General features: G+C 37.9%; 1 protein-coding gene across 13 annotated transcripts in view; it reads left to right on the forward strand.

Annotated features, from left to right (window-relative positions):
- The first annotated feature begins 7,783 nt into the window (after positions 1-7,783).
- The window catches only part of AOPEP (aminopeptidase O (putative)), a 344,124-nt gene continuing 338,132 nt past the window's right edge, over positions 7,784-13,775 (forward strand). For 6 of the 13 annotated variants that reach the window (XR_012495670.1, XR_012495669.1, XM_019711974.2 and 3 more), the window contains exon 1: positions 7,790-7,909. The gene's annotated coding sequence lies outside the window, so the exon portion shown is untranslated. Of the gene's footprint in view, positions 7,910-13,775 lie in introns of all 13 variants that reach the window. The other 7 variants (XR_012495672.1, XM_074330242.1, XM_019711979.2 and 4 more) reach the window with 4 other exon arrangements.

Genomic DNA, 13,775 nt, shown 5'->3' on the forward strand with positions numbered 1-13,775 from the left:
TCAATAGAGAAATAGGAAAATCTTAACTGAAAATCTTGGCATGAGAAAGGTGTGTGCAAAAAAGGTCCCGAAGCTGCTCACAAAAGCAAAAGAAAGTTGGAGTTTGCCAAGACCTTTTTGAGAGGCAGGATGATGTTTTGGGCTGTGTTATCACTGGTGAAGAAACTTGGGTGTGCCAATATGACCCTGAAACAAAGTGTCAAAGTGCACAATGGAAATCAGCCAATTCTCCACGACCAAAAATATCCCATCAGTCCAAATCAAGAGTCAAAATGATGTTGTTAAACTTTTTTCATATCAGAGGAATTATTCATTATGAATTTGTACCAGCTGGACAAACAGTTAACCAAGTTTTCTATTTGGTAAGTGCTGAAAAGTCTGCGTGAAAATGTTAGATGAAAACAACCTGAACTTTTCACCAACAATTCATGGCTCTTGCATTACGACAATGCACCAGCTCACACGGCACTGTCTGTGAGGGAGATTTTAGCCAGTAAACAAATAACTGTATTGGAACACCCTCCCTACTCACCTGAACTGGACCCAATGACTTCTTTCTTTACCCGAAGATAAAGGAAATATTGAAAGGAAGACGTTTTGATGACATTTAGGACATCAAGGGTAATATGACGACAGCTCTGATGGCCATCCCAGAAAAAGAGTTCCAAAATTGCTTTGAAGGGTGGACTAGGCGCTGGCATCGGTGCATAGCTTCCCAAGGGGAGAACTTCGCAGGTGACTGTAGTGATATTCAGCAATGAGGTATGTAGCACTTTTTCTAGGATGAGTTTGCAAACTTAATTGTCATATTGCACATGTGTGTATAATCTTCTCTCTACAGTGGAAATGTAATGGCTGTGTGCGATGTCAGAGGGGTAGTAGATGGGGGGAGGGCGGTTGTCACTGTGTGAGGGATATAAATGATAAATGTTTATTACATTGTTTTGTGCACCTGAAACTAATAAAAAATGTTTAAAAAAATCTTCTCTCTAGGCTGGGAGAAGTTCTTACTATTTGTGAGATCATTGTGGTCTTATTGGTGGGCAAATGGACTCCAATTCTCCCTATCATTGGTGATCAGTGCAACTTGCTTCATCTGCCTAAACATGATGGGTAAGAGGAGTCCTCCTACAGGGGGATTGCTTCAGTAGCCAGGACCCAGTCCCTTGTGAGAGGTTCCCACCAGAGAAAGCTTTACTGGCATCTTCCCAAAGCTATGCTGTTGGGTTTGTGCTAGGGTGAAGTGTTCCACTGTGCTATGCAGATAAAATATGCTTCCCTCCAGAGCCATCCATAGGGAAGGTTTATCTTCTCATGTACCTACTTTCCTGCATCCCAAAAACATGGGCACAAAAGTCAGACAACAGTCTTATCTTTCATTCATCCATTCTTTCAATCAATAAATCAATATGTACTGAGCATGTTCTTAACCAGTCCAAGCTAGGTGTTGAGGCTGGCCAACCACTTAGTCCTTTGGTTCAGTCTGCCAGAATGGCCATCATGGGGATCCCCCAGACCATCTCCCTTTCACCTCTTCCACTCTTCCCCGTCTTCATCTCTCTTGGTTTGTCAACATCCATCTCCACTCCCCAATTTTATCCTCATTTGTCTTCTCTTGCCATCTTGGCTTTGTTATTCAGAACCCACTTAGGACACAAATCCAGAGCTCTGACTTCTGGCCTGGGTAATAAACCACGTTTACCTTCACAGTAGCCTGGAAGGTCTTTGATGTCAGGTATGCAAGGTCTGACAATTAAGTTCGTGAACTCATCCTAGAAAAAGTGCTACATATCTCATAGCTGAATATCACTATGGTAGCCTTTGAAGTACTCCCCTTGGGGAGCTATGCACCGAGGCCAGGGCCTAGTCCACCCTTCAAAGCAATTTTGGAACTCTTTTTCTGGAATGGCCATCAGAGCTGTCATTGTATTACCCTTGATGTCCTGAACGTCATCAAAATGTTTTCCTTTCAATATTTCCTTTATCTTCGGGTAAAGAAAGAAGTCATGGGGGCCAGATCAGGTGAGTAGGGAGGGTGTTCCAATACAGTTATTTGTTTACTGGCTAAAACCTCCCTCACAGACAGTGCCCTGTGAGCTGGTGCATTGTCGTGACGCAAGAGCCATGAATTGTTAATGAAAAGTTCAGGTCATTTTTGTTAAACTTTTTCATGCAGCCTTTTCAGCACTTCCTAACAGTAAACTTGGTTAACTGTTTGTCCAGTTGCTACAAATTCACAATGAATAATCCCTCAGATAGCAAAAAAGGTTAGCAACATTGTTGCAACAAGTTTGTGACCTTAATTGTCAGAACTTCATACATTCAAAAGAGAAAGATAGGAGGAGCAACAGCAGCAAGAAGAATAGGAGTAAAATCAGAAGTATCAACAGTGAGTACTATTTAAGCATTGAAAACAAGGCTTGGTATAGAAAAGAGTGAAGAGGGAAATCTGCAACACACACAAAACAATGCTGGAATTCTTTCTTTTTCTTTTCTAACTGCAAACAACAAAAATTAATTGCAAGCGGCAGCAGTAACAAGAACAAAAACCCCAAACCTTTATTAAAATAAGGTGTTAAACCAGAAGCAACGTTGTTTACTAAGAACTCCAGATGGAGATATCAGTGGCTGGGTCAGCATGTCAACAATGTCAGCAATGACTCAGGCTCCCCATCCTCTTTCTCCCCATCCTTCCTCAGCATGTTGACTTTTCATCCTTATGCTTACCACACATGGTCAAGATGGCTGCTAGGCACCCCAGACATCTTTTTCCTCATGTTAGTATCACAAGCAATAAAGAAAGGAACAGTACTATGCCCGCTAGCTCTCCTTTTATGACTGTATTTTATTAAGAGGGAAAATCAGTCCCAGGAGCCCTTAGCAGGCTTCCCCTTCCATCTCATTGGCCAGATTGGGCAACATGGTTGCCCTTAGCTATAAGGAGAGCTGGGACCATAAATAAGGGCCAGAGAGGAAAGGGATTCCATAACTGGTTTATATTTACAACTATTCATCCATTGGGACTGGAAGAGGGGCCTACCTTCTCTGAGGTCAGCAGGTTTTCCTCCACAAATCAATGTTCTGTTAATAAGGGAAAAGATGGATATTAGGTAGGATACAACAAGTGAGGCTAAAAATGTGCAGCACTTGGCTTTGTTATGAAACTGAATTTAGGAGTTACTGCCTTCAGACAATACCTCTTACAGGCCTTTGCTTTTTCTGGTCTCAGTGGTTTGGTGTCACTGAAGTGAGCCTCCACGTCCTCTGAGAGGACTTTTCTTCTTGCTGTTCAGGCCTGCGTGAAATCTGCAAATGCCTTTACTGTGTATTTTTCTTCTGACTCCTACTCCTTATATCAGTTAAGTTTGGTAGAAGAAACAGACCCAAAATAAAGTGACTTAAAAAAATAGAGCAGCTTATTTCTCTCAGTACAAGTGCAGAGGTGGATAGTTCAGAGCTGGTATTGTGGCTCTGTCCACAAACTCCTCAGAGATTCAGATTTTGGTGCTTTCACATAAGGCTCTGAAAGTTGAATTTTAATCAAGATGGCTACTCTAGGAGAATCCAACACATCTGCATTCCAATCAATAGGAAAGAGGTTAGAAAAAGACAAACATATGTCCCATCAGTTTTATAAGGATGGTTGCCACATTATACTTACTACAATTAACCACCACTTGGTCACAGGGCCACATCTAGTTGCAAGGGAAGCTGAAAAATATTGTCTATTCTGAGTAGCCATGTGTCCAGCTAGGATAGGATATTCTATTATCTAAAAGGTGAGGGTTCTATTCGTATGAAGAAAAGTGACTGGATATTGAAGGACAGCCAGCAGTGTCTGTTTTCCCCTCCTCTATTTACTTAGTTCACCTGAGCCAAGTCAGAAATTCTTTTGAAATTGAAAGTGCACTAAATCTCAGAGGAGATATAAACAGATTTCATGGAGCTGACAGCATCAAAGGGAAAAATAGTCACTAATTAAAAGCATGTTTGAAACTAGGATATACATACTCCAATTATGTAGACCTTAGGAAAGTACTTATACTTGTGGCATGAATAAATACTCATAAATATGAGTTTTAGAACTGAAAGACTAGCTAAGGATTTTCAGGAGCTATTGAATGAATGCAAGGTGTTAACTCTGTCATTTTGTGTCTGTGATATTTGTATATATAAACAAATATTTAAATAAAAATTAAAACTTCATCAATAATTTTCATCAAAAAATTATTTTCTAGAAAATTATTTTTTGAATGTATTATGACAGCATCCTGAACTCTTGGGACCCAATCAAAATACTTTTCTTTTGTGATAATTTTCTTAATAGACCTTTGAGATTTATCTTTAAGAAGTAATTCACAAATTAGGGTAAGCCAAAAGCAGGGGTGGGAGGGGTCAGACGAGTTTTATTTAATTTTCATTTTAACCTATTTTTCTATGCAGAGTGGTAATTAACAAATTATATTTGAAAATGAAGCATTTATGACATTGCTGTGTTTGTGTATCAAGAATATAAAATGACTTAAAATTTACCTTTTTCTATGTATTTTGAGATATGAAAAATTGACATAAAAATATCAGGATTTGTTAATATTTCAGATTTAAACTAAAGCATCTACACTAAAGGAAAGATGGAACTTACGTAATTATAGTTTTAACTGTTGCGCAGAATCCTTCACAGAAAACACACCGTATTTGACATAAACCAGAGTCAAATCCTAGAAATCAATTTCTCGTTTAAAAAATTACAATTATTCATAATAATTTACTTTGTAAAATGTAACTCTTCCTACATAACCATGAGAACAGGTGGAAAGAAAAAAAGACAATGGAAGGGGATCTATATTCTTATGAGCACAAACATAACAACGCAAAGTGTCAGCTGAAGCATGGTCATCATTGGTACTATATGAATGACTCAGAAAACCCTGCTAGCTCATATCAAGAAGTTTATTGTCTTGGCTCTAGTTGTTTGTTTTAACTGCCACATATGGAATTTTAAGTGCATGCTTTTCCAGTTTTCTGAGTTCTTTTTACCCTGGATCATCAAAATGAGAAAACTCTTGTATATAAACCAACTTTTTATAACTTGTAAATATCAGAAATTACCATGCTCTTGATGTCAATCCAAGCTTTAAAATTCTATTTGAAATCTTTAATGTGAAAAAGAGGGTTTTTGTTTTTTCTGGAGGAAATTTCATCGCGCCAATTTAATGCCATTTTAAAAAATCAAATTTATACTACAGTTCAACTGTTTCTCATTTTTATCATTTTACTAAAATTATTTTCACTGGAATCAATTCCTGTTCTTTTACATATAAACCTTACACTGATGTTATAATTCAGTATTATTTTTTTCTCTCCATGACAAATTATAGCCATTAGAGCTTCTGACATTATGAGCTTTCTTTTGTGTTAATTATCCAAAACCAATTTTTTTCCTACAAAAACTTTGTAGATCAAATTTTGTCAAGGAAATTAGATTTTTTTCCATTAAGTTTTAAGAAATGATAAATTTTACTGTCTATTTTTCTCAATTTTCCCTGTTTTCAATGTTACTAATCAGCAGTTATTTTTCAGTTAGTTTTTACAGTTTTAACAAAACTATGTCTGTTTTTAGCCACTGTTAATTTCATTTTGTATTGATTACTTTCATCAAATCCAGTTTTCCCTGTCAATCTAGTTACAATATCCTTGGTATTAAAATAGCAAGGCAAAAAACTCACGAACAATTCTAGGCAACTATTCTCACATGTTTAGTGACTTTATAAAACAGAATATTACAAATGGAATGGATCTTAGGAATCACTTTATTGAATCCTCTCATTTTACAAGTGAGAAAACAGGTGTGGAAAAGTTAAGTGACTTGTTGGAAGAGAAATAATGAATGCTTGAGCAAAGTGATCAGTAAGGATGGCGTCTACAGGCAGATGTGAAAATATTGCGATCAAGGTCAGGACATGTTTAGTTGGACAGTGGGACAAGGAAGAGGGACAAATCTAAGATAATCCTGGATTTGAAGCTTGGGTGACTAGGTGGGTATTGATGCCGTTTACTGAGACAGGGAATATTTGAGTAGGTTAGGTTTAAGGAAGAGGGGAAATAATGAGTTCAGTTTTAGATGTCAACTTTGAGATTTCAACTAGACACCTAAGCGGAATTTGCGTATTTCAATAAGAAAATTTTTAAAGCTTTGCACAGAGTTAGACATGAGAGTTATCAGCTTACAGGTGGTAGTCACACGAAAGTAGACAAGTCACCACCCTGGGAAAATATCCACCAAGGAGGGAAAGTTGTGGCCTACACATATATAGGGCTGTTTTCATTTTTTGTTGTTGTTGTTCAAAAGTTTTACAAAATTTGATTTAGTGACCAACATTTAATATTTGGGAGATTTTATGTAATTAGCTGTATATTGATTTCTCTTTAAAAATGAGGGGATATGACATCACTGAGCTCGCATTCCTGGTAGGCAAAAACAAACTGGAGCTGCGTAGGGAGACCATATTTTCTATCCACTAGCTTCACTCCTTTGTGTTCATTGCCTGGGCACGTAGCCTTTTGGATTTGCAGCTTATAATGTAGCATAAGAAGATCAAGGGTGAAAAAGTTAAGGAAAAAGAAAGAGGAGCTCCCTAATGGAAACTGAGGGGAGATGGTCAGGAAGGTAAGAGGAGAACCAAGAGGGCTTGGTAACAAAGAAGAAAACGGGCCAGGGTTGAAAAGAGAAGTAGCAAATCTTGTGAAGTATTAGAAACTGTTTTAACTATGTTATCCAGCTATTTGCTCAGGCCCAAAATTTAGGAGGAGGCGTTTTTCACACCTTTCTTTTCCTTATCCCCCTTATTAAATACATCAACAAGTCTGTCATATCCACCTCCAGATTATTCCTCATATTGGTCCATTTATTTCCATCATTTCCTACCTGACCATTACAAAAGCAACTATTTTCTCTGCATCCTTTCTTGCCTTCCAATAGTTCATTTTATACACAGCAGCCAGGGTGATCTTATAAAACCAGATCCTGTCATTCACGTGTTTTAAACTCTTCCCTGGCTTCTCATTACACTTCAAAAAAAATCATGCCCCTTACAATGACCTAGAAAGTCTCTCCTTGCCTTGTTGATCTCATCATCTATTCTGCCCCTAGCCTATTTTCTCACTTTCTCAAAGGCATCACATTCTGTCTTCTCCCCAAAGCTCGCAAACATGTTGGTCCTTCTCTTGGTTCATCTTCCTCCAGGTCGTTGCAGAGTTGACTGCTTCTCTCCTCAGTTCAGAGCCTCCTCAGAGGGCTCTTCTTTGACATCTCAAACTAAAAAGGCAGCCTCCCTTCTTTAGTTTTTCAGCAACTTATTTTCCTTTCACACACTAATGATCTCTAAGAAGGCATATGGATTTGTTGAGACTCAGTGTTTGCTTTCTCTACCAGAAAGTAATCTACATGAGGTTCAGCACAGTGTCTGTTTTGCTCTCCACTGTGTGCCAGATTCCGTCAGGTGCTTGACTGGTACATAGCAGGACTTTAATAAATTATGGTGGAATGAATGAGTATGTAAACAACAGTCATATACAGTAGAAGCAGAGTGAAAAAACGGAATAAAAATTGGACTTTTGAATTTCAATAACACTTTTTCTTAAGTGCCCACAAGATTTTATAATTAGGAGTAGTTTATTGGGTAACAGGGCAACCCTACAACCCCCCCAATTAACCAAACTGCTCGCGGCGTCCCTGCCCGCGCCTGCGCAGACCTCACCGCGGCGTTGCCATCCAGCTCTTCTCAAGGGGCTGGACTAGGCCCGCGACGATCCCGGCGCGCGTGGATGACGTCACGGGCGCGTGGCCCGGTAGCCCGTAGTAACCCCGAGTCTGCGGAAGTGGAGACCGTTGGGCAGGCAGCTGAGACAGGTAACCTGTGTGCTCCTTGTTGGGTCCCTGCTTTCCTCAACTCCTGCGCCACAACGGCGGTGGGGACAGTAGCATCCCGTTCTGAAGGCGATCGGGAGCCCGCTCCTACCGCGGTCTTTCTTCGGTCTTGGGGTCCCTGTTCCCTCTCAGTCGTCCCAGACTCCTAGAGGCTGAACCCGTCCTGGGTACTGGGCTGAGCGGCCACTTCCCTCCGCCCTCGCTCTCGGGGTGGTGATGGACTCTGACTCACCTCTCTCCGGTGGCACAGACCCTCCTTTATCCTGCAGTTGCCACCTCCTTCCTCTCTTGCCTCCAGGCCCATCTCACCCTCTCCTCCTGCCTCCTAGCTCCGCAGGGCTCAACTCCAGTCTTGTTTAAGCAGACAAAACAGTTTCAGATTCTGTTCATTTCCACTTGCAGCAAAACCCATCCACCACCCCGCTTCCCCGCCCCCGAGGATCAAAACTTGGTGACCTAAAGAGCATTTGTTCTTTGTCAGTCGGGAGTTTTGCTCAGTACTGCATGTGTTTGTTGGGTAAGGGGGTGGCGCAGTAATGTCAAAATATGTTGTGATAATAAATGATTCACATGGGATCCAATCCACTGTTGAGATGGATGGAACAGTTACAACATTTCATTAAAATGTACGTTGTTCCTGGATTTCTTTTTGGTATTCAGCCAATAATGACAGTTACCCTTGCAAAGGTAACCATAAAATAAATAAGCAACAGAAACCCAGTAGGAAGGTTGAGACCGCCAAAAAATAATAGGATTCATATTGTTGGTAAAGGAATACAGGTTATCACAAAACCAACCAGAATAGATATGGAAGAAGCAGCAAGCAGGATTCTGAAACCTTTGATCTTGATGGTTTGGTTTTGTATTGTACCTTTAGTACGTTCCATTATTCATATAATTCTGAGAAGCCTAACAAATGACTTGCTAATTGGTAAGATTTGATTCTTAGATTTGGAGGACAAAGTAGAGTAAGTTTAGGGAATAGTAGTAATCACTTATTGTTGACGATGTGCTATATCCCAGGGACTGTTCAGCACTTTGCCTGTGTTTTCTCCTTCGCTCACACAGCAACCTTGTGAGTTAGGAATTACCCTCAATTTACAGAGAAGGAAGCTGAGTCGGTTCAGTGATGTGAAATTAACTTGCCAAACATTCATAGTAACTACATGGTGGAGCCAGGCTTTAAATTCAGGTTTGTGTATGACTTCAAAGCCTGTACTTTGAAAAAAATAAATAACTACTGTTAATGATAAAATTCTAGGCTTTTTACAATAGTCACACATAATTCTATGAGTTTGTTCACTCAGCTATCCAAATTATTTGACACTTTCTAATATCTTTAGTATTAAGTTCTCATACCTGGAATTCAAATACCTGGAAAACTTAATTTGTGATACACACACGCGCGCGCACACACGTGTGCATGCACCATCTTTATCTTTAAGAATGAGATAAATGGCAAATAAGATTGCTCTGTCCAACCCTTCTGTTTGGAGCCCTCAGGGAATGAATAATTTTGGATAATTGAAAGTTTTCCCTCTTTAGAAATGAAAATCATATTTTGACTATTTTGGATGGAAAAATTTTAAGTGCACTAAACAATTCCTTTTTAAACACTAAGTTTATTGAACATATTTTAACCTTCCCTATGTCTCAGAGTAGTCATTATGAATGTCATTTATTGTCCTCCTGTGTTGTAATATGATTTCCTCAGAGCTTTTATTGTATTTGACCCCCAAACTGTTTTGCATTTAGAGTTTGCCTGTATTTTGTGGTGTTCATTTCTTAATGTCACCAAGAAATGGTAGACCATTGCAATTAAAACTAGGGACTGGGGCATCACACTTCCAGGTTTCAAGTCCTAGCTCTCCCATGTGCTAGCAAGACAGTGGGCTAGGGCAAGGTAGTTGACCCCTGTGCACCGCAGTTTCCTCATTTGTAAAATGTGAATAATAATACTTTTCTCAGAAGATTGTTCTGAGGATAAAATGAGTTAGTATATGTAAAGAGCTTAGAACAAATCAGGCTCAATATTGTGAGAGCCATATTGAGTGTTTGCTGATACTATTATCAGTCTGGTTTTGACCTTAGTTTCTTTGAAAAGTGCATTCTAGTTCTTTGAAAATTGTTATTACTTGAATGATATTTAATACATGGTAATTACCAGTTTACTAGAAAATTAAATTATCCTAACTGGAATCCCTTATCCTAAGCCATTCTGGGAAAATGTTAATTTATTCACTGTTAAATTCACTTTTATTGTGTTTTTTGTAATGCGTTATACCTTTTGCTTGGGATGTTTGGAGTTGAGAGTTCAAATATTTCATTTTCTATGTATCAAAATAATGGACTTTTAATTTCTGTTTGAATTTGGGGCATATTTCAGTGGTTTAAATTATGGTTTACCAATACATGGGAACCCTCTCTACTTTTGAACTGAATAGCTGTTGTTACACGTCCATTTATAGTGCCCTGCACAGGTGTGCTTTTGCACTCATGTTGTCATGATTCTTTGTGGACAAATATCTCCTTATATAAACACCATTATGGATAGGCCGCACATAGTATAGGCTGTACTCAGTATAGTTCTTTCCTTCTCTCTCCCTTTAAGGAGCTAAAGAAAATGGGCTCTATCAATAAAGTGAAATGATGTACCTTATGAAAATTATAAGACGTCTCCATTTCAGGTGCACATTTTAAACCAAGTCCAGCTAAGAATTGATACGGACTCCTTTGGTATCCATAGCTAGGAACTCGAGAATAAGTGATCTGTTCTTTATTTTAATACCATTAAGGCTGGTACTCGTGTTAAAATTTCCTGTTGAAAATATAGGCTATATTTTGTAAAGATTTTTTGTTGTTGGTGTGGTAATTTATTTACTATTTTAGCCATTTTTAAGTGTACAGTTCGTTGGCATTAAGAACATTCACACCATTTAATTATCACCATTATCCATTTCCAGCATTTTTAATCATCCCAAATAGAAACTCTGTACTCATTAAACAATAACTCCCTGTTCCATCACCTTCCCCTATACCCCTTCCCTGTTTCAGCCCTGGTGACCCCTATTCTACTTTCTGCCTCTGAATTTATCTATTCTAGGTATCTTATCTAGATGGAATTATACACTATCCTTTTGTGTCTGGTTTATTTTACTTGGCATGTTTTCACAGTTCATATTGTAGCATTTATTATGTCTTTTTATGACTCAATAATATTTCATAGTATGTCTGCATATGCTATACTTTTGGTGCAAATTGAATTATCCTCTTATTTTTTATTTTTCTTTCTTTTAAAATTTATTTAAACTGAAAAAAAATCGTTCACCTATTTTACTTCTCCTAGCCCCCACTCTCTGTCACTGGCAACTGCCAATCTCTTCTCTGTATCTATGTGCTTGATTTTTGAAAAAAATTTATTTTTAGATTCCACATATTATAAGAGAGATCATATTTTTGTCTTTCTCTATCTGACTAATCTCACTTAACATAATTCCCTTGAGGTCCATCCATGTTGTTGCAAATGGCAAGAATTCATTATTGTTTTATGACTGAATAATATTCCATCGTGTGTGTGTGTGTGTGTGTGTGACCACATGTATCACAATTTCTTTATTCATTCGTCTATTGATGGACACTTAGGTTGTTTCCACATCTTGGCTATTGTAAATAATGCTGCAATGAACATGGCACTGTTTTCCTCTTCTTTGGATAAATCAGAAGTGGAATTGCTGGATCATATGGTAGTTGTATTTTTAATTTTATGAGGAACCTCCATAGTGGCTGTTCCAATTTACATTCCCACCAACAGTGTGCAAGGGGGTTCCCTTTTCTCCACATGCTCACCCGCATGCACTTATTATTTCTAGTCTTTTTGATGATAGCCATTCCAACAGGTGTGAGGTGATATCTCATGGTGGCTTGATTTGTATTTCCCTGATGATTAATGATGTTGAGCATCTTTTCATGTACCTGTTGGCATCTACGTGTCTTCTTTGGAAAAATGTTCAGATGTTCTGCCCACTTTTTAATCAGATTGTTTGTTTATTTTGCTATTGAGTTGTATGAGTTGTTTATATATTTTGGATATTAACCCCTTACCAGATATATGATTCACAAATATTGTCTCCCATTCAGTAGGTTGTCTTTTCATTGTGTTGATGGTTTTCTTTGCTGTGCAGAAGCTTTTTAATTTGTTGTAGTTCATTTGTTCATTTTTGCTTTTGCTTTTGGTGTCAGTTTAAAAAAAATCGCCAAGACCTGTGTCAAGGAGCTTACCACCAATGTTTTCTAGGAGGCTTAGCATCTTAGGTCTTATGTTCAAGTCTTTATTTCAAGTAAATTTTTGTATATGATATAAGATAATGGTCCAGTTTCATTTTTTTGTCTGTGGCTGTCTAATTTTCGCAGCACCATTTATTGAAGAGACTGTCCTTTCCCCATTGTATATTACGGCTCCTTTGTTGTAAATTAACTGACCATATATGTGTGCGTGTTTACTTCTGTGCTCTCTACTGGTATTCTATTCCATTCATCTGCGTGTCTGTTTTTAGGTGAATTATGCCTCTTTATGCTTCTCATTTCATGTGGTATGAACTTAATACTTGGTGATTTGATTTGACTGTGAGCTACTAGAAAATAGGAATGGAAATCTCAACCGAAATAACATTGTTAGTAAACTAAGAACAAAATACCTGGTAACAATGTTAAACTGGAACTTGAACATACATTATGGTGTTATTTTTATTTTCACGTAATATTTTGTCTAAAAATAGGAAGGACAAAAATAATGATAACATTACCTAGTATTTATATAGTATTTACAGTATGCCAGGCATTGTTCCAAGTGCTTTACCTGTGAAGTAGGTACTATCGTTCTGTTTCACAGATGAAGAAACTGAGGCACAGAGAAATTAAATGCGTTGTTAAAATTATGAGGCTAGTAGATGGTGAAATTGGGATTTGAACCCAGGCTGTGTGGCTCCAAATTTGATTTATCCTAAGTTTTGGGTTGACCCTTAGGTCAATATCAACTTTGCAATGTAAATTGTTTCCCTCCTACACTCTTCCACTATCCTCTCATTTCATATGATCTTTAAAACAGAACATTACTTCTGAGTTTAGGCAATGGAAGAGCAACTGAACCCAAACTCAAAAGGAAACAGGTGCCTCTCATTTGATTCGGGTGATAGCATTTTAATGGCATTCAGACTGCATTCCCACAGCTTAGTTCATATTATCTTTCTCTGAGAGACTTGTCTTTGAAAAGCAGAACTTGAAACTTTTTATGATCTCATATTGCATCTATATTGTGTGGGTGTTTGACTTTAGACATTGTACAGTTCTCACACTACTGTTTTGTGCGTCGAAAGAGCTTTTTGTTCATAATATTGTTATTGACTGTCACAATAGTTTATGGCACACTCATTTTGTTGCTAACTCATTACTCTGCATTGCTTGATTTCTGAAGAAATTACTTTGAAAGAGCATTTTTATATATATAATCAATTTCATTATGATTTTTTCTTGGCTTATTTTTGCTTACAAATTTATTTCTTTGATACTTGCAACTGAGGGTTTAGTTTTTGAAACTGATGGGAATCAGGATATGCTTGATATATTTTGGCCACAAAGGAGATATATCAGCCCATTTATTTGGCATCAGCAATATCTTGTGTTTGTAGCAAGTATGGTGCATATTTGGAGGTATGTACTGTTTGAGTAATGTCTGGTAGAAATAGAGCTATAGAATGAGTGTTAGGGTTCTAAGCATCTTTAGATATATGTCTTTTATCCTTCATTCAGCAGTTGAGCATCTGAAGCCTGGGATGATTAAATGATTTGTTTA

Source organism: Rhinolophus sinicus, linkage group LG04, assembly GCF_036562045.2.
Source record: "Rhinolophus sinicus isolate RSC01 linkage group LG04, ASM3656204v1, whole genome shotgun sequence".
NCBI lineage: Eukaryota > Metazoa > Chordata > Mammalia > Chiroptera > Rhinolophidae > Rhinolophus > Rhinolophus sinicus.